The following is a 27,309-nucleotide window of genomic DNA, read 5'->3' as shown; positions in this document are numbered from 1 at the left end:
GCTAAATCTACTATTGGCATTAGTGTTGTACACCCATAGAAATTTGAGCAATTGACAGTGTCATGTACTAATCTGTAAAATAAAATTAATGTTTTAAGATGGTATCATGCAGCCCAGTTTGCAAAGAGTTCTTCTGAGTTGTTTTACAATATTCTGCTAAGGAAGCACTGGTCATGAAGAATGCACTAAACAGTGTTATTTATTTCAGTGCAGAAGAACTCAAGTTTTTCTATTTCTTAACATTGCGGTTTGTATAACCAGAAGGATGTATGAAATAAGTTCTGCCTCTTGATCTGTAAGAGAAAACTTTTAAGTGTTGATTTCTTTGATACATGTAAAAGATTGAGAATTAGCTGTACCTGAAGTAGTTAATCATACAAAAGGACTATTTCAATATATAAAGGGTTAACGTTCTGTGTAGGAAGCCAAAAATCAAGTACTAATGGTCAGGACCAAAGCTAAATGAACTTTCGCTGGGCATGAGGATGAACTTGAAACACTTGCAGTTGTTCTGATTCATTGTGATCAAAGTCTTTGCTCTATTCTGTCCTTGAAAATGTTTTCTTAATTTCTAAGTTTTTCTCTTAGCCCGAAACAGTATTAGAGAGCGTAACAACTTCTCAACAAATGTATGATGAATAAACTAATAACACAAACTAAATGGAATAGCAGATAGGGGAGAGTGAAAGAGGGGTCCCATAGTGTGTCTCTGGAAGAATGGTGGTGCCACAGAAAGAAACCACTGGCTTGAGGAGTGGAGATGCTGTAGAGGGTAACAAATTCTTGAAGAATGTCTTCTCACAGAATCAAGCAGTAAGTCCTGAAATTCGAGACCTAAGCCCTGCCCTCGGAGACAATATTGGCTTGGCCAAAAAGTTTGTTCAGGCTTTTCCATAAGATGATACAGAAAACCCAAACAAACTTTTTGGCCAACGCAACATATCAACAGAATATCCTTTCCTAGTGTTGTCAGGCTGAGAATATCCCGGAGAATTTTTGTTTGTGTCATCAGATGTTTCAGCATCAGAGTCAGGAAATCAACTTAGCTGGCAGATCTTTCTCAGAGCTCAGTTTAAACAAAGTTCCTGACGGTGAGTGCATTAAAACTGAGATAATGAAATGAACATGAATCATCAACCAACCAAGGGAGTAAAGAGGTGGACTGGCTTAAGTTCTAATTTAAGGATGTGTCTTTTTTTTTTTTTTTTTTTTTTTTGTGGTACGCGGGCCTCTCACCGTTGTGGCCTCTCCCGTTGCGGAGCACAGGCTCCGGACGCGCAGGCTAAGCGGCCATGGCTCACGGGCCCAGCTGCTCCGCGGCATGTGGGATCTTTCCGGACTGGGGCACGAACCCGCGTCCCCTGCATCGGCAGGCGGACTCTCAACCACTGCGCCACCAGGGAAGCCCTAAGGATGTGTCTTTTACACGTGCCCATTATTGTTAAAGCCCCGTCCAAACTGATCATTCATCTATGAGGATGCTGCTCAGACTGGAGGAGAGAAGTGCGGGCAACATTGTCCCCAAAATAAAAATATCCTTTTCCTGAAAATTTTGCTGTAGGAAATTCTTACTTATTAAAATAGCTAAATTAAATATTTTCACATGAAACAACTGCGTCCCCCTCGCTAACCTCCAGCTCATCATATTACTGTCCTATTTCCTAAAAGAAAGAAACCTTCGATTGTGAATTATCAAAGAACTCTGGAGTTTGCATGGTACTTCATGATCATTTTTCTCTGCAAGAAAATAAAAAAGAGACTAGTAGAATGCAAAAAAAAAATCATATGGTTCAACAAGATAATCAGTTCTTCTGAATGAACAATAGTGTTCAGAATGGAGGCTTCCTTACACAGTATTGTAAAACTAATTTAAATAAATAAATAAATAAATGGGGGCTTCCCTTGCAGGTCTATGGGGACCTGTAAGTATTACTGACCCACAAACACATGCATCAGAAGCCATGGCTGTGCTCACTTCACATTCCTTCGTGAGTCTGTGCTATACACACTCTCAACTTTATTGCGTGGTATTATACGGTGGTAGAAATTTTGGGGAGCTATATAAAAAAATTCTTCCCAGAATCCGCTAGAGTCAGTTTTTTTTTTTTTTTTTTTCTTTTCCAGCTCAGAAATTTGTATTTGGGCAAATTTCAGTTTGGATATTTTCAGCTTGTCAAAGATAATGATTTCATCCTTTAAGCTCTAAGCTCATTTTCTCTTTTAAGTAATGAGGATATCGATTTTCTTTTGGAAAAGAACAAGCAAACTGAGGAAACTTCTTATGGTCCTTCCAAACTGATAACTACTCCCCCACAGAGATGCCAGCTTCTGTCTTCTTTGAGCAAAGAGCTTACCTATTCTGGCACTGATTTTTCTCATTTGAAAAGATGTATCATTGGAATAAAATGGCATTTCTCAAGATAGGTCTGTGGGCTTCCCTGGTGGCGCAGTGGTTGGGAGTCCCCCTGCCGATGCAGGGGACACGGGTTCGTGCCCTGGTCCGGGAAGATCCCACGTGCCGCGGAGCGGTTGGGCCCGTGAGCCATGGCCGCTGAGCCTGCGCGTCCGGAGCCTGTGCTCCACAACGGGAGAGGCTACAGCAGTGACAGGCCCGCGTACCGCAAAAAAAAAAAAAAGATAGGTCTGTGGATACTAGTCCTGTTTGGTGTAGAAAAACCTACTGCACTGTCAGATTTTTTTAAAAAGATGTTGTCACTTATAAGACCTATGTTACAGAGGACAAAGGGGACCGTTTTTCACCCAAACGTTGGAGACTCCACACTCCAGTTCCTCATCACAACAAAACCAGGATTCCTTATGCATATGAACGCTGTCAAATCTCTGCCCCATGGTCAGCAGAGAGGAGGGCCCTCAGCTCTCAGCAGCAAAGGTGAGGTTGGACTATGTAATCATAAATCAACAAATTACAAAAGGCTATTTAGAAAGGGTTCTGCTAAGATACAGATGAAAGAGGCCACAGTATTTACACAGTAAAATATTAATCAGTAAGTTTTGTTATCAGTAAAGAGGTAACAGGGCGTTTCTAGAAGCCAATAATCTCTTTGTTAGTTCAGATTTTAATGTTTTGAATATGGGACATGAAGTTCTGTTGATTTTGGAGGCATTTATCTCTTTAGTGATTCTTTAAGTATAAAGGGCCCAAGTTCAAAGAATTCTGGTAAACAGGGCTCCTACCCTCGGAGAGTGTACATGAACAAACTGAAGGCTCTCCGTAAGCTGTTTAACTGTGTTTCCCAAACATGTTTAACCACAACATGTACTTGCATCACGTGGAAATAACCTCCTTAGAACAGTCTTTGGGAAACACTGACCTCAAATAATTTCCAAATCCTGATATATATTCTGAAAAGAGGCTAAACCTCAGTAGGTATTGATTTCTAGCCTTCCAGACTAGTGAAAAAATAACAACAGTGTTTCAATGGTTCCTTGTTGTTTTCAGATTTCTTCTCTCAAATACGTTTTAACTGATCTTTACAATTCCATGAAATGGGTTTTATTTTAAAATGACACCAGGAAGCCACAACACTCAAGAGACTCCTGCACTTGGTTTCAGTGGAAAATCACCTGACCTCACAATAATCATCATAAACTGCTCAGTTTGCAAGATCTTTTCTGGCTAAAGCCACGCCATGCTTCCATGTCCCTAAGATGTCAATTCCTTGAAAGTTGCTGGCCAAAATTCCCCATGCTTCCCACACAGCCCTATGCAGTAACTACCTTTATGCTCCAAATGACTCCTACTTCCCTCACTCTCTCAAGATTTGGAGAAGTGCTATATTATGGAAATAACACTAGTTAGACACTCCTGGGTTCCAGTCCTTACCCTGTAAGTCATCAACCTGAAGACCTTGCAAGTTACTGTTTTTTAGTTTTCTTTTTTTTTACATTATTTTATATTGGAGTATAGATGACTATGTTGTGTTTCAGTTGTACAGCAAGCTGGTTCAGTTAGTTATACATATACATATATCCATTCTTTTTCAGATTCTTTTCCCATATAGGTTATTACAGAGTATTGAATAGAGTTCCCCATGCTACACAGTAGGTCCTTGTTGATACAAGTTTTGCAATTTCATTTACTCCTCTTGAAAAGAGAATGATGACATCTATACTTTCCAGGGACAACAGCGTCTTGATCTAGAATAGAGACCTTCGATAGAACTGATATTCCCTTGACCTCTTCCCCACTCTCATTTTCCTACACCATCAACAGAATTGCAAACAGCTAAAAATGAAGATTACATTGATATTTATTGCTGCAAAACTGTTACCTTGAGAAAACAATGGTTAATAGAGTAAGGAGAAGAGCCATCTCAGCACCATGATTACCCACAGCCCTCCTGCAAAATGTAACCTTCACTATAGGACAAAAGCATGTTCCAAGACTGCGAACTACAGTGACTACAATGGGGTAGAGGGCTTTACAATAGACTCCCATTTCTCAGGCAGGAAAGGCCTTCTGACTATACTTAGAATGGAGTGCAGAAGTGAAGAAAGAAAAGGCCAAACATTCATACCACTTCTTCAGTGAAACCCAGTAGCACTGCATGGGTGTATTTTGAAAAATAAAGGGTATTCTTTTTCTTCCTTCCTTCCTTTCTTTCTTTCTTTTTTTCTTTCTCTGTTTCTCTCTCTTGTTTTTTCATTCACTCATTCATAAAATATTTATTGACCACTTACCAGGAGTCAGAGGAATAAAGGAAATTGTGATTTTTCCATCTTCAGCCCTCAGTTACTGCAGTCCTGGGGTTGTCTTCTGTGTCCCAGGAAGCTGTGGGGTGGCCAGCACCAAAGTGAACAGTAGCTCATGGTGGCACTAGAAGAACAGAGGAACATATGAACTGGAATGGATATGAGTCAACCTCCCTTTCTACTAAAAAAGCCAAATCCTCTCCCCAAAAGAGGGGTTTACTAACTCAAATGGATTTTTAAAGAATAGGTCTGGAGTGATTAATTTTTTATGAGAGATTGCAGAAAGACTCATCTACTATGCATTATTTAGCAAAGGATGGCCACATTTTAAAAATGATTATTGGATACATATTGCACATAAAAAATAAACTATTGTTTTAGGAGAGTTTTGTGGCATAGCATTGAATATTGGGTGTCAGACAAGTGGAACTATCTGTATTTTTACTTCCAACTTATTTGTCACCAAAGCCAATTCTGAAATAAAAGATCTATGGTTGTTTCTTTTGATGTTGCATAGAAGGAACTTTCCCCCAAATTACAGGTGGCCTAGTGTGTAGGCAGTGCAGTCATGAGTGTTTTAGTTAATGTATGGTTTGTTTTGCAAAGACTTTTGCACATTTAAAAGAAATGTTCATGAATTTCCAAATGCTATGTTTGCTGTAGCAAGACATTTAGAGTAATCATTACCTCCAGCTGTGATTTCCATCTTCCCCACCACTGCTCCCTGTGTGTGCTTCTTTTATATTTAACAGACTTTCTGCATTTTTAGCCACCCTGACAATAATTGTGTAGTTGGTGAGCAGCAACCATTAAGTTTAGGTACATTTGGTCCCTACTTAGTCCCAGTTATATGATCACGAAGCACTTCAAGAAGTAAAACAAAATCAAGCATTGTGACAACATAAAGCCGAGAATTTAAATGAAACAAGGAAAAGAAGTGATTCTGAGTGAAGTACAAGATAAAACACATCTTTTATGGCGTTCTTTTTTAATGTAATAAGTTACCTTAGAACAAATTATTTGAAAATAACTTATGAAATTACCATCAGAACACGTATCTATAAGCTATAGCAAAGATTTCATGAGATTTTTAAATCTTCTGAATCTTTTCCTTTCTTAAATATTAAAACATTAACCTTTTTTCAGGCGGCGGGGAAGATGGCAGACATTCAGGTGGAGAGTGCCTACCAAAAGCAATCGACCATCTTTCAAAATAAGAAGAGGGTTCTGCTTGGAGAAACTGGCAAGGAGAAGCTCCCGCATAACAACGGGAACATTGGTCTGGGCTTCAAGACACCGAAGGAGGCCATCGAGGGCACCTACAATGACAAGAAATGCCCTTTTACTGGTAATGTTGCCATCCAAGGGTGGATCCTGTCTGGCGTGATGACCAAGGTAAAGATGCAGAGAACCCTTGTCATCCTCTAAGACTACCTCCACTGCATCCGAAAGTACAACCGCTTCGAGAAGCGCCACAGAAACGTATCCGTGCATCCTTCCCCCTGCTTCAGGGACGTCCAGATCGGTGACACTGTCACAGTGGGCGAGTGCCCTCCCCTAAGCAAGACGGTGTGCTTCAATGTGCTCCAGGTGACCAAAGCTGCTGGCAACAAGAAGGAGTTCCAGGAGTTCTGAGACTGGACCCCTGCCCACTGACCCAAACAAAGTAAAGTTTTTTTTCCCAAACAAAACAAAACAAAACAAAAACATGTTAGCAATATTGTCTCAAAATAGAGTTACTATCCAGTAACTCCACAAATGGGTTTTCTTTTTTTTTCTCTGTAGGATCTCAGAGTGCATATTATCTCATTTTAAGACTCCATTCAATGTGTTCTTTATAATAGGTTGTTTAAGAATAAAACACAATTAATGTAGAATTGCATCTAAATTATATTCTACTTGAAATGAGCAAATAAAGTCAGAAGATTGACATATTAAAACTGTATAGCAATATTTTCAGCAGGCATATTGTATGTGTGTGTGTATACACATTTATGTGTGTGTATATACATATATACACATATATACATATATATTTAATTTTTTTAGCTGACATTGTTGGGATCTAGACATAGGTAATCGAGCTAGACATAGCTGATTCTAGTAAGAGTTATTTCCTTACTTTTCCCTGCATTTTTTTGGTAGAAATATTTTAATGGAAACTCAATAAGAAAAACAACAGGTAGTATCTTTTAATTCATCAAATTCCAAATGAACTTAAGAGTTGTGAGAATGCATATGATGTATACACACAAAGATTTTTCTTCCAAAAACATTAGACCTACTTTTCAAGTGTCAAATGAGATGGCAGATCTAGGTTATTTCTCAACTCCCTAAGTTAGGAATTTGGAATTTGTGAATTAAAAAATACTTCCTTTTGTTTTTCTTATTAAAAGTTTCCATTAAGTTACTTCTACAAAAATGCAGTGAAAAGTAAGGAAATAATTATTACTAGGATCAGCTCCCAAAACTGTAAGCTCAAAAGAAGTCTGGCTCCATTATATAGCTCTAGGTTACATATAATTCAGATGTCAATCAGATAGAGTCAAAAAACACATATACATATTTTATTATTAGATATTAATTACAAAAACACAGCTTTGGAAAAAAGGAGGATGGAAAATAAAAAAAGATTACCTTCATATCTCAGCAGTTAAAAATCGTGGAGAAATTTCATGAGAACAAATGTGCTCTTGAATTGTATATTTCTATTAACAGGAGAATATATATTTTTTGAAGTTTGGGATTAGGAGATAGTCCAGAGCACAAAATGGAGAGAAGCTGCTTCCTTTGCCATATTAGGATTGTATAGGAAGCACCTGAACTTGGCAATGACTCTTTGCAATTAAGTGACATAAGAAAATACATTATCCGGTCAAGATTTTGCAACATTTTTGAGAAATCTGAGCCCGTTGTACCAAAATTCTCATTATTTACCAGGCACCTTTCCAACCATAATACAGCAGAATTTTCTTCTTCTGAGCTCCTTCTCAATGGCTACAGAGAATTGGCTGAATAGAAAATGATGGGAGAAGTCAAAATGAGATCAGAACTGAGCAATAGTTATTGAACCATTTTTTAATGGGAGCCAACACGATCCATGAAAATTTTATCCTTAACCCATAATGATGATGTCTTCATATCAACCATCTCTATCATCCTTTATTATATTTATATGTACTTGTAACTTTCTAGAATTTAATTATGGTTGACCTGTGCTCCCTTTTAGACATGAGGAGTTCCATTTTCTTGTTGGTCCCATTACCTTTTTATTGTGATCTCATTTTTATGAGTAAGTCCCTCACAGGCAACAGTCACAATTCAAAGCACTGTACATTAAACTCTTATCTCCTATAGTTATAATGCTGTGAGTAGGTAATTCACTCTTGGAAACCTGCCTTACACCAAAAAATACTAAAACTGATTAGAGAGAGAAAACAAACATGAATAGAGAGAAAATAGTTAGAAATATGTTTTATAAACATGTTTTAAATATATAAAATCAACCAAAGTACAATGAAATCTAGCCTCAAAATGCTTTCTTTTTTTTTCTTTTTAAATATCTCTACAGTAAATATCACTTATTTTCTTACTCCAACGTACATTCAAAATTTAGAACTATCCATCTTTAAATTTCTGTTGCTGATTTCTATTACTTATATACATAAAACCCACAGAAAATCTCTGAATGTTAATACTGCAGAATTCGTTTCTCTAAGGCCCTTTGTATTGGTAAGAGGGAGTGGGTCAGCAGAATTCACTGAGAGGCAGGTTGTGAACATTACTTGGGAGACAGTTATAATAAACAGCCCTCAAAATGAACATCCACAAGTCAAACAGCCTCAACTCTGTACATGCAGTTTTAAAATATACTTCATGGTCCACCAGGTTCTATTTCAGAACTGCTCAGATGATATTTATGGACAGGACTTCAAAACTTCAAAAATGTTAAATTTCTCCAAAATGTATGTATGGAGTCCAAGGAGGGCTCCACTCAATACGAGTTAGGAGATAGGAGCCCCTACATTTCTCACTGTGGTCCCTGGGATTGCTTCACGCAGCTATTCCAGGAGCACGTCCTTGAAGGAGAGCCATCACCAGCTGGGCTGAAGGACATCCTGATCTCTTCAGGTTCACTAGCAGGCAGGAAAAAGGAAGCAAGAGGCAAGATTAGGGCCACATACCCTGCTCTAGCCTGTTGATATTCTCTTGAGCCTTTGATGTGCACAGAGGAGACCTGTATCCCTCACCCCTTATTTTACTGATGAGCACATTCCGATTCATTCTGGGGCAGGGAATTCCCATTTGAAACCAAGCATTCAATCATAGTCTAGAATTAAAATGACATCCAACCCCACCTTGGAAAAATAAGTGTTCAAGTCAGGGAGAGACACGTACTCAATAACAAACTTGGTTCCACTCAAATTTCTCTCTAGTCTCTCAGAAAAGTAGCAGTGCCATTTTCTGAGGGTTGCAATGATTTTGTCACTTATGCGTTTTAATTTTTCCATAACATTTTATTAGAGAAGTTTTAAATTTGTTCTTTTCCCAACAGAAAACAAGCAGCTATATTGTCTAAATATAAACTTACATAAAATGTCTTTATTTAAAGCTTAGTATTAATAATCCAAATGGAGGGAAGGGGCACTAAAAACATATACCTGCAGAATATATATTTTGTTTCCTTCAATTTCAGAAAGGAAACTCTTACTTTCAAAGAAGTACCACAGACCATGAGCAGTATCTTGTAGGTCAAATCTCTTAACAAGGCTTTTAGAGAAATAATGGATCAAAATGCTGTGTCTTATCAGTAAAACATACTTCATGGTAAACTCAGAAAGAAAGCATTGAGTGGAACAGATGTATGCTCTTTAAGGACCATTTATAATACCAATCCTATTAAAAATAATAATGTAGCTTCTCTCTCTTTATAATATTTTGATCCTTCCTTTTGCGACACATAATACTTTACATGAAAATCCATTTCCAGGACAATCTTATTGGGCTGCTGTACTACAGTAAACTCTAATCTCTGGAAGAGAGGGAAACTGCGATAAAGGATAACAATGTCTACCTTTTAAATATGGGTTGCTGTTTTCTTTTGCATTTAGTAAAGGAAAAGAAGGAATAAAGGGGGCACCATTCAAAAGATTTATTGCCATGCTAAAGAAAAGACTAAAAATAAGAATAATCCTTCTAAGTAGGAGATCAAACCTACCAAGCCCAGCATAGGGAAAGCTGATGTCATTGTATTCAACTGAATAAATGAATTCTGAACATGAATATGGATTATAATGAAAGATGACATTATAGTCTTAAGAAAAAACTTTTCAATCTAAGGCAGACAGTTCGTAAAAATCAGCGTGTATGTGTATATTCACGCAGTGTAATATTATTCAAAAAATTTACATGTAATTTTATAGCTTCCTCCTACACACATTCATAGGGCACAGATGATTAAGGACTCATGTTGATAGAAGAACAACTGTTACAAACAATGGTAAGTACGGTTTTCTACTTCCCCACCATCTCTCGAATCCCAACTCTTCTAAAAGGGAAAAACAGAGACAAAACCATTTCTAGAAAACAGGGCCTGGGGGAAATCTTACTCTACATGCCTCCCTCTTTGTCTCAATCATTCATTCAGCAAATACGTATTGATTGTACATTGTGTACCAGCTAGGGTTAGGGATATAATAATGAGAATAATAGAGTTTCTTCCTTCAAGGAAATTATTATCTAGGGGGAAGAGAAATCTATAGACTATTACAATACAGCACACAAAATTCTCCCCTCTGAATACTGTATTTTGTGATAACAGGTCAAAATCCTGAGAGTGACTGGAATTAGAAAAGACAAAACAGGTCTGCATTCAGAAGGGGAGATGGAGTTGGCATAGATGCTGTAAATTCATGTATCTTTTTACGTCAGGAGATGAAAAAATATATTTCATGAGCGCCTGACTCTCTGGGCCCTCTCCCCACTCCTGCTTTCTTCATATCTGTCCCCTATATTCCTCCAAACATAGGCTCCAAGACAGGTGCCCTCATTTTTTGTGTCCTACAGATAGTTTTCCAAAAACAAGCAGATAAAAACATTCTGAGAAAAATTCAATTGAGTACAGCATGCCTGCAAGACCGTGTCTCCTGGAGACTCCCAGTCTCCAAAAACCAGTATCATCGTCTATTAAAACAGAAGTTTCATCTGAGACATTAGGATAGATATCAGATACCCAGGCAAGATACAAGACAAAGAAATTTTCGAAGGAAACTGTCAAGTAAAATATAAGGTTAAAGATGTACTTTAGGGCTTCCCTGGTGGCGCAGTGGTTGAGAGTCCGCCTGCCGATGCAGGGGACATGGGTTCGTGCCCCGCTCCGGGAAGATCCCACATGCCGCGGAGCGGCTGGGCCCCCGGAGCCTGTGCTCCGCAATGGGAGAGGCCACAATAGTGAGAGGCCCACGTACCACAAAAAAAAAAAAAAAAAAAAAAAAGATGTACTTTATTTACATCCAAATTAAGAATATAAAAGAGTCAAGTGAGAATTTGGGGAGAAGAATTCGTATGGCAAGAGGAATTCTATAGGAACCATTTACCCCAAAGGGAGGGAGGGAAAACTTATTCCTCTTCAACTCAGGTCAGAAGAAAGGAGGGTTCAAAGGGACCACTCCCTACAGGAGTAAGTAGGGAGGATGCAGTAAACTAGGGTCTGCCTTCCATTTATAAAGGAGGCTTAGTAAGCTGGAGGGATGGGCCAGAGAGCTGCTTTGATGATGCAGAGAATGAGGGTTGCTTCTGTACTGGGACTGGTCTGCCCGCCCAGAAGTTGTATGGGCAAAGAGTGCCCAAGTGTTTCCTGTTGACCAGATGTGAGCTCTTAAAATAGAGAACCAACCAAAATTGCTGAAGAGGACTGACCTGAGAGAAAACCATCGTAGAAAGCCCCTTGAAGTCCAACAGAGAGAACCTGGGGGGAAGAGACCTCTGAAACACCAGAATTTAGGGGCCCACAGAAAACAAGAGAAAAAGCAGCACTTACATCGGGCAAGTACCACCATATGCACCCAGTGGGGACCTCTGGGAGCCCATAAAAGCACCCTTCTGAGAGTCCATGTTAAACAAATGCCAAGCCCACAGAGGCAATCATGAAAACCCTTCCTACCCCCTTCCTCGTCTTTTTTCCTCAGCCTTCAGAGTCAGAAACCAAACAGAGCAACAGAGGGAAAAGAGGAAAAAATAAAAAGCCTGGAACAGAGATGCTAGGGAAAAATGTCCAAAACTTGGGAAAGAGGCGAAAAGACAGACAGACTGCATATCCTTTCAGTGTCCCGTTGAAGGGCGGCTAACAGGTTTACCCAGGGGAAATCATTATTTCACTTACTATCTCTACTGATTAGGGCCCAGACTCTAGAATTTGACAGTGACTTATAGATTTCTGTCCAGGGGAAAACAGAACCCAAAAGGTACAGTTTTAGGACAAATTTAGGAAACTTAATTCAGCTTTATTTTCCTGAGCGACTATATTGATTCTGCAAATGCTCTGAAACCTGCTTTATCAGCCTACTGATTTCCTCATTCATGAGTTACATACATTTTTGATATGTGCTCATTTTATGATTGCAAGAGAGTCATGTTTTAAACTTTTTAAAAAATGCTTTTCTAGAGAGGCAACCTTTCTCTGTCTCTCATTGTCAACCTCCAGCCTGCAGCATAACCCCAGCCAAGGAAGGGGGGAAGATTTAACTAAAATTCAGCTCCAAATTTCTCATTATTACACGGGACTGTAATTATTACACGGGAGCAGAGGCCATATTGGCAATACAAAGTGACTTTAAAAGTTTCAGTAACCTGAGAGTGATCATAAATGTCTTGTATCTGACAAAATTACCTTTCCAGGGATAGAGGAATACTTTCTGTAATATATTTTTAAGTAAAGGGATAATTGGAAGTAAAAATGATGTTGTCTTTGATAAAAATCCTATGAGTTCTGTTTGTTCTGCTTATAATTACTTGTAGTCTTCTTAAATTGATAGTTTCACTAAGAGAAAAGAAACCAGAATATGTATTTCTTTGTTCTTCTCTCTAACCAGGTTGTCTCATTTTTAGTTAAAAAAAAAAGAAGTTTTATATATAATTGATGTATGGTTCTTTTACATACAGATAGCATATTTAAATTTACAAGCACTATATATGCTATAAAATATATTGAATCAGGTATTCATAGGATTATAAAAAGCAAGCTCCAAAAAGTAATAATTTTCATCAGGCGATGTCATTTGAATTCCACTTTATCCAAATGATACCGATAATGTATTTTTCTTGAGCAATTATAAAGCAGATGGGATCTTATTATAGATTTTTGCATAGCAACAGTAAGATTAACTATAACCAAAGTTGAGATGACCTATAAAACCTGGCACAGCTTGTGTTATACAAGATGTTAACATTTCAACATCCCAAACACAGAAATTCAAATGAAATAGAATGCAGAACTACAAAGAAATAAAAGAAACTTGTTAAAACACTTGCATTAAATATAACCTTTGAGCATCATATGAAAAACTAAGATACTTAATTCAATAAAAATAGTAATGCATTATATCTTCATGTTATGCATAGTTTATAGTTCACACAGGAGGGAATATAATCCTTGGAATCAAGTCTGAAATCTGGGGTCTACATGGATTCAAAATCTATATAGAGTCAAGTTCTAAATCCACTTTTTAACTGGCTGTGGAATGTGGGGGGAGGAATCACTTAGGTTATATTAGCCCCCATTTCATCATAATGTCTACTGCAAAGTATGTTAAGTACTAAATATAACAAAGCAACATATATGAAGTACTCTGTAGACTTCTAAATCCTATGTTCATATTTATTATTAAAGTTTCTGTTTGTAGATATTTTCTCTTCTTGGGGGAATAGTATTATTATAATACAGAGCATTTTCCTGAAGACTAATAGATTAATGGGAGAAGATATAACGTACCATCTTTGAAGGCTCTAATAAGATTAACTGAGACTTTGAACTTGAGAAATGAAGAAGGAAGTCGAGTGGAGACCTCTCTGCTGCTGCTTCCCTTGTACACAGCTTCTACTTATTTCTGGCCAGTGGAGTGGGAACGCAAGGAACACAGATCACTCTCTCAATGCGTGCAGGGAAAAGCCAAGTGCAGCAGCTGTTACCAACCATGGGCATTGGCTCCCTGATAGCCAAGCTCCCAGCAAGACTCCTGGCTCCGAAGCCAGGCAAGTACTCAAGAGTCCTCGACTGCAAGAAAAGGCCTTCTTCCCTCCTGTTTTACTGCCCTGAATCTACTGAAAACCAATGCCAGAAGCAGCAGAAATTCAGGAGCTGAAGATCCACCGTGCCACAGGACCGACATTGCTGAGGGTGGCAGAGTAGCCTCTGCCAGTATTTCGCTCTACAATGACTGATGAGGAACCCCTGGATAACATCCTGCTTTTTCAAACTGCAGCTTCTCTATGCAGAGCACAGACAATAACGGGAGAAAAAAGTTAAAACTCAGAGAAAGACAAAGTAATGAATATAAGTTTCCTCATATTTTAAGGAAATACCTTGTTCTTTGGAGACACACTTTGGAAAAACAAATGAATACGTTTTGGATTGGAATTATCCCATTGAGTAAGAAGATATTCTGCAGCTTCTGGAGTAAAAAATTGCAAAAAGAATGAAAGCAAACAGACGTGAGATTATTTAAAGGTAGCGTATGGTAACTTTGGACTATTAAGTAAATTATTGTGTTAAACTAGTTTCTCCTGTACTTCCTTGTACAGTTCTGAGAAATGTATAATGTCCTAAAAGGTAAAGACCAGGTAATACATCAGATGATAAGCACACTGCGGATTTGTAACTACTGGATATAATTTTGGAAAACAGTGGGGTAAGTGGAAAACACTTAATGTATCACGGTGTTCAAGGTGCCACCTCCATATACAGCTAGCTTTTTGGCTCTGGAGAATGACTACACAAAATCATTTAAAGGTCAGCTATCAACAATTTAAGAAAAAATATACACATAGTATCTTGCAGTTTCTATGTTTCACAAGTCATGTGAAAGTGATAAATTCCAGCCTGCAGCTGCTATGCTAATAAAGTTGCCAGTGAGTCAAGTTCTATCTAAATATATGCACATGCATTTCTCTTGCAATTACATTTACCCCAAAGACATCAATTACCTCAAGAGTTAAAGGGCATTTCTTTACATCCCTACAAAAAAAAAATACCCAGAATAAATTATGCATTCAACAAATCCCCAAATGTATTCAATATGCCCCAGGATAGCATTCGGATTTCAGTCATTTAAAAGGACAACTTCTGGACCCTGACTTGAGTGTTTTCTGCCATCACAACTGAGAAAACAAAAGTTTTTACTGTGCAATAGTATCAGTGTGGGGTTTTTCTGTCTCATGATCTTGGTGATCAATATTAAAAGGAAAAGGTATATTCGACCCAACATTTGTTCATAGTTGTATTCACAGATCTAAGGCAAACACACTCATTTTTCCTTAATAATTTTTTTTCAAAATAATAATATTATGTAGTCATAATAACATCTTCTTTTGCTTTTGTGTGGAGATCACAATTCAGGGTGAAAAATATAGAGGCTAACAAATTCTTGATTATTTGGTAATCTTGATAAATTATCCTTATTATTTTTCAGAATTTTCAAAATCCTGAAAACAGCCATAGTTAAAATAGCCACAGATTGTAGGAACTGAGATTCCACTTTGCAGGTATTTGTGATTAAAGAAACTACAGAGCATAAATTATCAAAAGCAATAAACTAGGTCAGACTGCCAGCTCTGCCAACGTCAACGAGGAGTGGCCTGACCCACCTGTGTCATTTGGTGCTTAGGGTCTCCATTGACTGACCTGCAATCTGAGAAGGTTAGGGAAGTTCACTTCAGAAGCTTTCTTAGTTCTAAAACCCTATATCTGGGTAAAGAGAAGGTTAAGTTATATCATAACTTGCGAAAGTAGCAACAATCACCTCCTCCAAAAATCACAACTTTTACGATTAATTTCCCCTCTCCCAGTAATTCACCTTCAGAAATAGAAAGGCTGTACATCTGAAGAAGCAAAAGTTTTCTTTGTATACAAACATAACATATACATAAGCACAATTTTTATTTTATTTTATTAATTTTTTTTTTGCGGTACGTGGGCCTCTCACTGCTGTGGCCTCTCCCGTTGCGGAGCACAGGCTCCAGACGCGCAGGCTCAGCGGCCATGGCTCACGGGCCCAGCCGCTCCATGGCATGTGGGATCTTCCCGGACTGGGGCACGAACCCGTGTCCCCTGCATCGGCAGGTGGACTCTCAACCACTGCGCCACCAGGGAAGCCCTCATAAGCACAATTTTTAAATCATATTAATCCCATACAGTAATTTCACATATGTGCATATATAATTTATTTCTTATGTGTATATATACTGCCTACAACCTTCCTAAGCTATTGGTACATGTGTTCATTTCTCCTCAATGTGAACTGGGAGTCAGATGTTGAATTAAATACATATTGATGTAATGAATAATAGATGGCTCTAGACATATATTTCATGTTACAGAATATAGTATCCAACATAGTTACCACCACTATTTCAAAAACATTTTCTATTCAGACATAATACAATTACCTCTGCTTGTTCTCAGGACCTACCATCTGATTATGAGTTATAAACACGGAACATTTAATGTCTAAGCTGCCTGCATTTCAATGTAAGGCACAATCAGAATAACTAAGCGCATCCACCACATTAATTTGCAGTCCTGGTAGGAACTATAAATTCAGAGGAGAGTAATCAATTCACCAAGGAAATTATGTTGATCTCTTAGCCTTATATCATATTCACCCTGGAATTATTCCACTGCCATCAATCAGAAAGAGATACATAGCATATGAGCAGCAGAAACCATCAACCATTCTTAAATAGAAACCATCTTTGCATATGGTTTCCTAGAAATAATGCATGGAACAGGTTCTGAATAGTAAGAAAACACTGAGTCACCATACTGTGTGGTTTTCAACTGAGGAAGTAAAATAAAAGTTTCCTCTTTGAACACCTCCCCACCCCTATATATGAGAAGGAAAAAGAAAGGTTTGATGGGACACCTGTAAGTTACGAAAAGGGAGATAATTTCCTTGGTCCATGAAGTGGTATCGGGGAATTATCTGGTGACCACATCACACTCCCCTCCACTGCTGAGATCATCAATGACCTGAAGGGTCAATTTCATCATTTTTTAATTTAGAAAAATACTGCGCTTTGTGCACGTGGGGCAGCTGTTTGGCTGGAGGGAGTCAGGCTCACTGGTAAGTGACAGAATCCACCGTAATAATGTGTCACAAGGGTTTCACAGCCTTTCCTTGAGAAGCAGGAGAGGAATCAGCTTTATCCAGCCTCTCTTTAAGAAACTTCCCCATCAAGATTTCTCTGAATGATGGCTATCGAGGTGCCCCTCTACCTTTCTTTCAATACGTATCATCTTTAGCAGGATTCTGGAGGTGTTATCCCTCAAAAAGTACTTACAGACTTTGAAAGAGTTGAGTTGATCTTTAAGGAAATCAAGGCAATACTCAAAAGCAAATTTAATGGCCAGTAACTAGTCTAAATCTCAGATTCTCCTGCTGCAAGTCCTATTTATTTAAAAAGGAGAGAAGACTAAGGAGTGATGAAGGAACACTTCGGAGCATGTGACTTGTTTTAAGAAGACGAAGGTAGAACCTAGATAACGTAATATTTCTCTTAGCTATGTTGTAGAGAACACATAAAAGTTGTTGGATACTTTTGTAGCCAGCCGCAAATTATACAGTTACTTTACCTTGAACTCATCAAGGATACGCCACATAACCTCATAGAATGAAGGCTTAGAATATGTTGGATTAGGAGGAATTTGATTGGTTTTTTACTGAGTTAACTACTCACCAGTTACCAATTGATACAATTCAGTTAATATGAGAGGAGGGAGAACCTTGACATAACATGGGTTTTTGTCTATTCAGTGGCTCAGTTGAATCAAAATCAGAAAGATGTGCTCATTTTTAATTTATGGTTTATGAAAGATGGGGGAAGCTTAGATCCTACCAAACTCATGTTTATCTGAAGGAATATTATTGCTATTACATATCTGAGAGGGAGACACCAAATAGACCCTTCCTTCACCATCACTATTGGTAACGATTGAATCCATTAATGAAAGGGCTGGCCAGAAGCAATTAGAGAATGAAATCAATCTCCATTGGCTGAAGATTCAGCCTCTCTCTTTCTGCTTGTGCCAGTTGTTTCTTGTCATCATTAATGAATAAAATTGATACAAGGGTTAGAATTAGAGTTGAGGCAAAATTTTAGGGTTTCAGTTCAGGTTCAGGATAGCATGAAAAAAATTGCCTTAAACTACACTGATTCCAGTAACTACAAGTTCCTAATGGACAGTTCCATGTGGGTAGTTCATGGTGTAATTCAGCATTCTCAAAGCCTAACTAAGGATCTTCCTAAAACACAGACCTTCCCAACTTGAGAGTTTCACTATTAGGTTGCCTTCCAGCCCAGAAACACTGGAGTCTTCCTGTCTCCCTCTATAACTCGTGTATCTCTAAGTCCTGTGAATAATTTCCCACTACCAACCTCCTTTGTTTTCAACGTCTTCCTTACCTCATCCTGAAAACAATCAAGTAAAGATTCTCACTATCACAATATGCATTGCATCAAAAGCTACTAAATAAGTTTTTCTTTTCTTATCCAATTTATTCTACACAAGCAGAAGGTCTCATTTGTATCACTGCTTTGTACTTGAACCTATACTACCTCCTTGCTGCTTTTGAATCAAAGTTAAATCTCACTTGGTTTTGAAGGCCCTTTACAGTGTACATCTCCCCTTCCTATCAAAAATACAAGTGCTCCCACACATCCTTGTGCCTTACACACATCCTTGGCTCAAAGACAGCAGTCTCATCATGGCACAGCCATGTAGGGGTTGATACTTATGCTTCCACTCTTGCCACTCCCCACCCTGGAAGGCTCCGTCTTCTGTACCCTGTTTGACGACACTCATCTTTCTAGCTCAACTTAAGTCACCCTGCATCCATCACGTCTCCTTAGACTATGATAACTTAGAGTCTTTTGGGGGATCCTACTGCACTTACCATACACACCTCCTCACTTAGCGCTTTGTAAGTTGTGTTCTTACTCTAATTGTTGCCTGTATATTGACATCTCCATAGCAAGTAGTTCAATATGCAGAAGCTGATCAATATATGCTTAAATCCTTAATCTAGTAATATGAAAAGTGCTCTGCTATACACTAAGATGGAAGCCCAAAGTACAGATAGAAATGGAGATTGAGTGTTTACAAAAATGAAGCTATTTTGGAAAAACGGAAACAAAAAATATTGTCATTTTTTAAATTATCCTTTGACTGAGTACCTAGTATGTGTGGGAAAAGCTCTGTGTAGATGGTCATCTCTAAACAGTGTATCTCATTTAATCCTAACAACACTCTTTTTAGGTAGGTAATAGACTATATTCATTTGAGAGCAAAGAAACTGACTTTAGGAAAGGCGTGCCCAAGACTGTCCATCGGGCAGATGGTAGAACCAAGATGGTCTCTGGGTTTGTCTGACCCTAAATCTACTGTTATTTTTCCTGTCCAATAAGGTAGAGTTTAAAGACATAAAAACAGAGGAGACAATTTAAATGGAGAAGCTATATTAAAATTAGAGCATGAAATACTCACTTCTGTTATCTTTTTGTGCATAAAAGGGAGCTAGCCATGATCTTTCCCGGGCACAGACTTTCACCCTGCCGCCTCCCATGCCAAGATTTATGCTTAGACAAAAGAAAGCAGGGTTCTCCAGCTGCCAGGTAATGAATACCCCTCTGGGAGAGCAGCATCAGCTGCTTGGAGAATTACCTATGTATTAAAATGACATCCCTGATCTTTCTAAATCAGTGCCCCTTCCAAAGATGCACATGGGCGAGACAGTTTTCTCCTTCTTGGTGAGGATTCCTTATAATTTTTAATAGCAGTACACATATGAATTAAGAATACACCATTCCTCACATTCTGTATCATCTGCCCTGTACTAGGAGGCTGGCAAATGGAACACTGGGAGAGGAGAACGAGAGAGAATCTGTAGCCCTTTGAACCCAGGCTGCGGAGTCTGGCATTTGTCTGATAGGCAAACAGAAGGCACTGAATTTACTGTGTAGGAAGATGACATTATCCTAAAAGGATGCCACAAAATCCTGCAAGTAGTCATGAATAAAAACAAGTAATCTGAGGCTTCCCTGGTGGCGCAGTGGTTGACAGTCTGCCTGCTGATGCAGGGGACACGGGTTCGTGCCCCGGTCCGGGAAGATCCCACATGCCGCGGAGCGGCTGGGCCCGTGAGCCATGGCCACTGAGCCTGCACGTCCGGAGCCTGTGCTCCGCAACGGGAGAGGCCACAACAGTGAGAGGCCCGCGTACTGCAAAAAAAAAAAACAAAATGAAACAACAAAAAAAAACAACAACCAAGTAATCTGTCCTTATTCCAAGCTCAAAATTACAGTTGAACAGCAAATTGGACCAAAATTTTTAATTTAAAAGCATCAGATTTAATATTATTTATTTGATCTTGGGCAAGACACTTAAATAAGATGCTAATGTTCAAGTTCTTCATCTTAAACACACACACACAAGAAATGATAAAGCCGATCTCCCATGCTCTGGGGGTATTGTGGAAAAAGTGAAATAAGGTATGTGAAAATACATACAAAACAAATTAGAAGCAGTGAGAGTAAAAAAAAGCAAGTATTTCATACTACATTTTTATTATGGGTGAAATGGGAAAATACAGACTCAAACCAGTAAAACAAAATCTCGAATTTGTAGAAAGAGTGTGATTCACTATCCTTGACATTGAAAGACAGTCAGAGAAGGTTTATTATTTCTCACAACTGGGAGGTTCTTCTCTATATCCAGCCAGATTCCTGAATTCTACAGTCTGTATTCACTTGCTAATGTCCTCCCTCCTGTCAGTTTGCAAATGGTTATCATCTTCTCCATAATAAGGTCTCCCATTCTTGCATAGTTTTTAATGATCCTGTGCTTTGTTGTCTAAATTATTCCAGTTTCTTTAGTCTTTTCTCCAAATACAACATTCTATGGCTTTCATAATTTGCCTAATCCGAAATTAGGGGAAAAAAAGTGTGGCCCCTGACCATTTTTTATTTTATTTTATTTTAATTTTTTTTGCGGTATGTGGGCCTCTCACTGCTGCGGCCTCTCCTGCTGCGGAGCACAGGCTCCGGACGTGCAGGCTCAGCGGCCTCGGCTCACGGGGCCCAGCCGCTCCACGGCATGTGGGATCTTCGCATCGCTCTCTGTTTTTACTCTTAGTAACAGCTTTGAAGTTAAAATAAGAGTGTCATTAATCCTTGTCCAGAGTTAGGCATCTGAGCTCAGTCAGTTGATCTCCCCCAAGTACAGGGTGGAAAGCTGCCCCATTATGACCCCAAATAAGAAGCCAGGTCTCCCCACTCCATTTTCCTTGGATTTATTGGTGCCCTGGAATCTGCTGCGGGGTAACCAGGGAGGGACTGGGACTAGTCTTAAGGTACGCGTGGTAGAATATTTATGAAAATAGTCCCGATTCTTCCCCCCACCTTAATCTAGTTCTTGACTTTGCAGCTCTTCCCACCAAATGGCATCTATTTCCCCACCCACTGAATCTGGGCTGGCCTTCTAAGTCATTTTGGGCGGGAGAATGTGGCAGAACTGACAGTGTATCAAATAGGAGTTTGGGCCTCAAGAGGCTGTGTGCATCTCTTTTTTTTTTTTTTTTTTTTTTGCGGTACGCGGGCCTCTCACTGTTGTGGCCTCTCCCGTTGCGGAGCACAGACTCCGGACGCGCAGGCTCAGCGGCCATGGCTCACGGGGCACGGCCGCTCCACGGCATGTGGGATCTTCCAGGACCGGGGGCACGAACCCGTGTCCCCTGCATCGGCAGGTGGACTCTCAACCACTGCGCCACCAGGGAAGCCCCTGTGCATCTCTTCTTGATGCCTGTCCCCACCTAGAGAACCAGCGTGGGCTAGCCTGCTAGAAGGTGAGAGACCACATGGAAGAGAACTGAGGGCCAAGTCTCAGCCCAGCTGAAGGCATTCTGGACCAGCCATCCCTCAGCTGACCTGCCAGCTCACTGCAAGTGCAGGAGAGAGCCCAGCAGATTCTTCAAGCCCAGCCAACCCCTAGACTCTTGAGAAATTATAAATGGTAATTGTTTTTAAATCACAAAGTATTGGAGTGGTGTGTTATGTAGCATGATTGCAACAATAGCTAACTAATAATAGCATGTTGTATTCAGATTGTCGGATTGTCAGCCTTCAAAAGGAGAACATGTTATGTACAATTTTCCAAACGTATTAATGCGAGAGCTTCTGTTATGGAACATCTCATAAAACTCGTCCTCAGAATGCATTCTGAATTGCACTGCTCTGGACCATTTACTTTATCAGTTGGCCTAAGTTAGACCTAGGACTCACGTAACAATGACTTGTTTTTCATAAATGCAGCCCAGAGTATTTGAACAATGAACTCCCCAGTTTCAGAGATGAGGGAATGGGTAGAACTAGAGTAGATAGCTCAGATAGTCAAAATATATAGTTTGCAGGCAATTTTCTACTCTTATTCAAGGCTTTTTACTCTCTTTAAAATTTCACTTAAGAAAATCAGAGACCATTAATGAAGGTTGATCATCGAATTAATAGAAAACTCCCAAACCTTTTGCAGAAATGAAAGTACTTTGCATCCTTTCTCCCATAGCGTATAATGATTAGCTCTTGGCATTTTTTCTCTGTTTCCTTCCTTGAACAATGTCGTGAGATTTTGTGTTTGTTTTGTACATTAACTGAGTGGATTAATGAATGATAGTAATTTTATATTAATATCACAAATAAAGCAGTGACCTATGCTCACCTTTACTTGCTGACACAGCTCTATAATTATGAAAACTCAGTCTCTCAGATATTTAAGATCTATGATAGCAAATGTTACAGACTAAATTGCATCCCCCCCAAACTCATATGTTGAAATCCTAATGCCCAGCATACCTCAGAATGTGACTGTATTTGGAGATAAGACCTTTAAAAAGATAACTGAAGTTGAATGATGTCATAAGGTGGACCATCATCCAATAAAACTAGTGGCTTCATAAGAAAAAGAGGAGACACCAGGGATAGGGATGCACAAAGAAAAGGCCAAATGAGGACACAGAGAGAAGGTGGCCATCTGCAAGTCTGGGAAAAAGGCGTCAGGAAAAACCAAAGCTGCTGAAACCTTGATCTTGGACCTCCAGCCTCCTGAACTGTGAAAACATGAGTGTCTGTTGTTTAAGCCACCTGGTCTATGGTATTTTGTTATGGCAGCCACAGCAGACTAACACAGCAAGTAGCCCACCCATTGCCCAAACATCTAGCTAATTGCTTGAACTTTTTGCCTTTTACTTAGACACTAAAATATATAGGACCTAGAATGAGACTGCAGGTTTTATGACTAGACTCTATTACTAACTGGTTGACCCAGAGGAAGCTATTTAAAATCTCCAGGTCTCATCAGTAAGAGGGGGCTGATAGGAACACTATTACTTAGTGCTGTTGTGAAGAGGAAATGAAATAATAAATGTGAAGTATTTTTTAAGCCCAGTTCCCAGAAGCGTATAACAAGGACTCAATACATGCGACCTATTAGCATTATTGTCATTACATTAGCATGACTGAATAAAAGCAGACAATTCAATTCCCCTATGCAGATTCCTATTTTTGTAAGGCTTTTAAAATACAAAGTGGCAGGAAGTCCCAGCCTTGAACTTCTTGTTCTTTCCATCGTGCAATATTGGAATAAATGTATGAAAGTTTGGAACCCTCCTGAGCAGTGGTGGGAGTTGGTGGGATGGTGACATTTTCTAAGACTTTTATTAAAGTTAGCCTATGAAATCTGCAGTCATAGGTTAATAAAGAGAGTTAACAATCATGTAGAAGCTTCTATGATCAAAGAGCCTGGTAACATTTTACACAGAGGCTCAGATTTTTCTCCTAAAATCTGTGACATGCTTCAAAGGGAGCTCTGCAATAGCTCACCTGCACATTTCCTGTTTGTCACCTACCTGTCACTCTCACAGTGGAAGCAAAAGGGTCAACATGTGAACAATGGTTGGAACCTGAAATTTGAGAATTCTGGGAGCAAATGTAAGGCCATAGGAATACAAAATGAGAAGCAGAAAGAATCTGCTTTTAGCAAAAGCTCTTCTCATCATCCTGGAATTCCGAGCAAGGCCTGTTTAGTTCTAGGTGAACTGGATTTCAAATCAATGCCCTAATTTACATAAAAGAAAGAAAGCAGAAAAACAAGAGCACATAAATTTAAAGGGTAAAATTGCACAGCATCTCATGTATTTAAATAAAAGCACTTACTTGGATTTATTTTGGAGACATCAATTTGCTCAATTTTCACCAATTGTTTAAGAATCTCTGTTTGCAATTATGTTTACCACCATCCCTGCCCTGCCTCTGCTGTACTCAGAATCCCTAATTTGAGAGTTTGGCATTTGGATTCTAACAGTCTGGGTTCAACCAACCACCATTTGGCAGCTGTGTGGCCATGGGCAAGTCATTTAAGTCCTTTATCACTCAATGTACCCACCTATGAAATGAGCATAAATACCATACCACTGTAATAATAGTAACCTAACGTCGCCTCATTTTGTTAAGTATTGAGCATGTTGACTATATGAAAAGTGCTTAATAAATTATACTATTATTGTGAAACATTTTCACACCCAAATCTCTCTTTAATCCTATCACTTCACTTCTGTATGGTTCTCATACACACAGCATCCTTTTCCTGAACATATCTTTGACTCCCTCTACCCCCTTGATTTCAATATATGGTCTCATATTAGGAAGGGAATTCATCTTGACGTGTGGTCATTGTGAATGCCACCCTTCATTACCTAAAGTGTTTAAACAATGAAGCATTTTGGTTAATAAAGTATTTGGCTAACCTAGGGGAAATAAGGTACTGCCTATGCTTGAATGATTAGAATTTAAAAACAAAACAAAACAAACAAACAAAACTCGAATTTCTGAATCCTGATTTGGAGATTTACAAGATACTTCAGTATTTTAACGTATTTGAGGTAGCATAAGAGAGAAAACACTGGATAACGTGAAAATAAAATAGACCTTTTTGAAGTTTAAGTTTACTTGCAACTAAGGTCATTAGGATTTTTAATAAGTTATTTTTCATATCATCCTTCATTGTGTCTCTTTTCCTGAATAAAATACTTTTTTTTTCCATCGGTACATGTTAATACGGAGGCAAAACATCTGCCATCAGCTCTTTTTGTCCTGCCGACATATATTTTAATCTTCCTTCTAATGAATGTGGTATGGTACAATCTATGGTGTCAGAATCTACAGGGACTGACTGCAGCTATTTCTGAAGGCTATCATTAATTTTCAAGAAACTCATCACAAACGTGTAGAAAGAGTGGCATTTTGCAAATAACGTATTGTCCTCTTTAATATAGAAGTGACCTCTATATACCCAAGGGTCCCAGTTCTTCACAAAATAGGCTTCTCTCCATTTTTGAGAGTCAGGCATTTTATCAAATTAACCAAGAAATTGATTGATTCTATTTCTGAACTGACAAAAATTTTATCTGCCAGCTTGGCTTTTATTTGTAAATGCTTGGAAGATAATTTTTATTCCCCTTCTCCTTAGAAAAAGCTCCTATGCATCTGCAAGACATTATTTTTACATAACACCAATATTTCTAAACATTTACTCCATAAAAAATCACTACAGTCTAATTATTTAAAAAGTCTTAATTGGTTATTTCAGATTATATAATTTCCTAACATGTTTAAACATTTAGAATAGCTTGACTAGTGCTATTTGATTCAATATATAAAATCTTTCATACAATTAAAATAGATTTTGGTGTTATTGTGTTGGCTTCAGTGCCTGCTATTAACTGAATTTTTGCCTCATACCAATAACGCGTGAACTCCTTTATGATGACTTAATGGACTTCAATGATTTTTAAATCTTGACTTTATTTTGGTTTTATTACAGAAAAATATTTCCCTCTTGCTATAATATCCTTATTTTAATTTTTTTAAGTCGTACCTGTGTGGATGTTCTAATCAACTTTAAAATTCTTAAAGTTATTTCCTACAGTTAATACCTTTAGGGGCCAGTACACTTCACCAAGCCTTTAAAGTATAAAGTAGCCAGTAGCAGCATTTACCGAAAGAACTAAGGGAGCAACCTCATAGACCCTGGGAAGCCAGGAGGGACCATGTCAGGGATATTAACAGGGATATTAACAGGCCTTAGCCTTTGCTCCCAGGGTTAGGTGAGTAGAGGTTTCACCATGACATGGAGAGAATAACTCTAACAAACCTCCTGCCCCTGAAAATTCTCTTGCAGATGTCTCAGAATCTTGAGAATTTGCAGTAAAATTTTAATAAAGGAGAAACTTCATCAATCTAAGCAAAGTCTCTAGGCCAATAAGATGAGTCATTCTGAGCTCACGGGAAGTAATTTAAGAAAGCCTTGTTGGTATCTCTGTAACAGAAACAATGCGTTTTTCCTTTATGGGTGAAAAAAAGGGTTCCTATCTATATGAGTAGACTAATTTCATAGGTAAAGTTGAGGGCCTAAAAAGATTCCAACATAAATCAGCCAAAAGACCTACTAATTTGCAATTAGTAGGCTGTCTTTTTGCAGCAGGTTGTTGAGGGGAGGGGGAGCAAGGAAGCGTTGCCTAGGATACAGAATATACAATGAACGGAAAAATAAGGCTGCCTTCTGTAAAGCAACTGAGAACAGAAAAAAGAGACTCAATATTTTAGCATAACAGCTTTTATAATGCCAAGTGAAACTGGCATTAAAACTGCAGTAAAATACGGGACCATCTTGGAGATAGCGGACTTTGAGTTAGCACTCCTAAGGGGGAGGTTGCCTCAAACTACCTCCTTCAAAGGAGAGGATCAGACCCCTCTCCAGAACAGCAGGAGGGGGTGAGGGAACAAGATTGATAGAACAGAATTAGTGCTAAAGGAGGAAAGGGGACGAGATTAATGCTCTTTGAGAAACCCATAGAACAAGCTGAATAAGGTGAAGCCCTGACCCTTACCCACCCCAGTGTCCTTTGGATGCACACAAATTACAGAGATTAAGAAGAGCCTTCTGCACACCCTCTGGCTTCTCTTGTGTATTGACTGGCTAAAAGTAAGATACACTTTTTAGATAATAAACTAACCTTTCTCTCTTTTCAGCCTGGAGTGTACGGTAAGGACATTACTTGTAGAACTGTGGAAAAGTCACCCCAGATTCACCTGGAGGAACTAAAGAGTTTAGAGTTTAGAATGCCAAACTGCCTTGCCCACCCTGGTGTCCTGTTTCCCTGATCCCTCAGATCTCATCCTGATTATTTGACCTAGTCCAAGTCTTTGCCCTCACACAGAATCACATGCTTACACCAGTTACATACTCCTACACATGCGGGTTGATTGGGTGTGTTT

At 38.8% G+C, this 27,309-nt stretch overlaps 1 pseudogene; it reads left to right on the top strand.

Annotated features, from left to right (window-relative positions):
- The first annotated feature begins 5,871 nt into the window (after nucleotides 1–5,871).
- LOC136122793 (small ribosomal subunit protein uS17-like) lies at nucleotides 5,872–6,348 on the top strand (annotated as a pseudogene).
- Nucleotides 6,349–27,309: the final 20,961 nt, after the last annotated feature.

The sequence above is a fragment of the Phocoena phocoena genome, chromosome 4 (assembly GCF_963924675.1).
Source record: "Phocoena phocoena chromosome 4, mPhoPho1.1, whole genome shotgun sequence".
NCBI lineage: Eukaryota > Metazoa > Chordata > Mammalia > Artiodactyla > Phocoenidae > Phocoena > Phocoena phocoena.
Note: the sequence above shows the minus strand (reverse complement) of the source record. Positions and strands in the feature narration are given on the sequence as shown.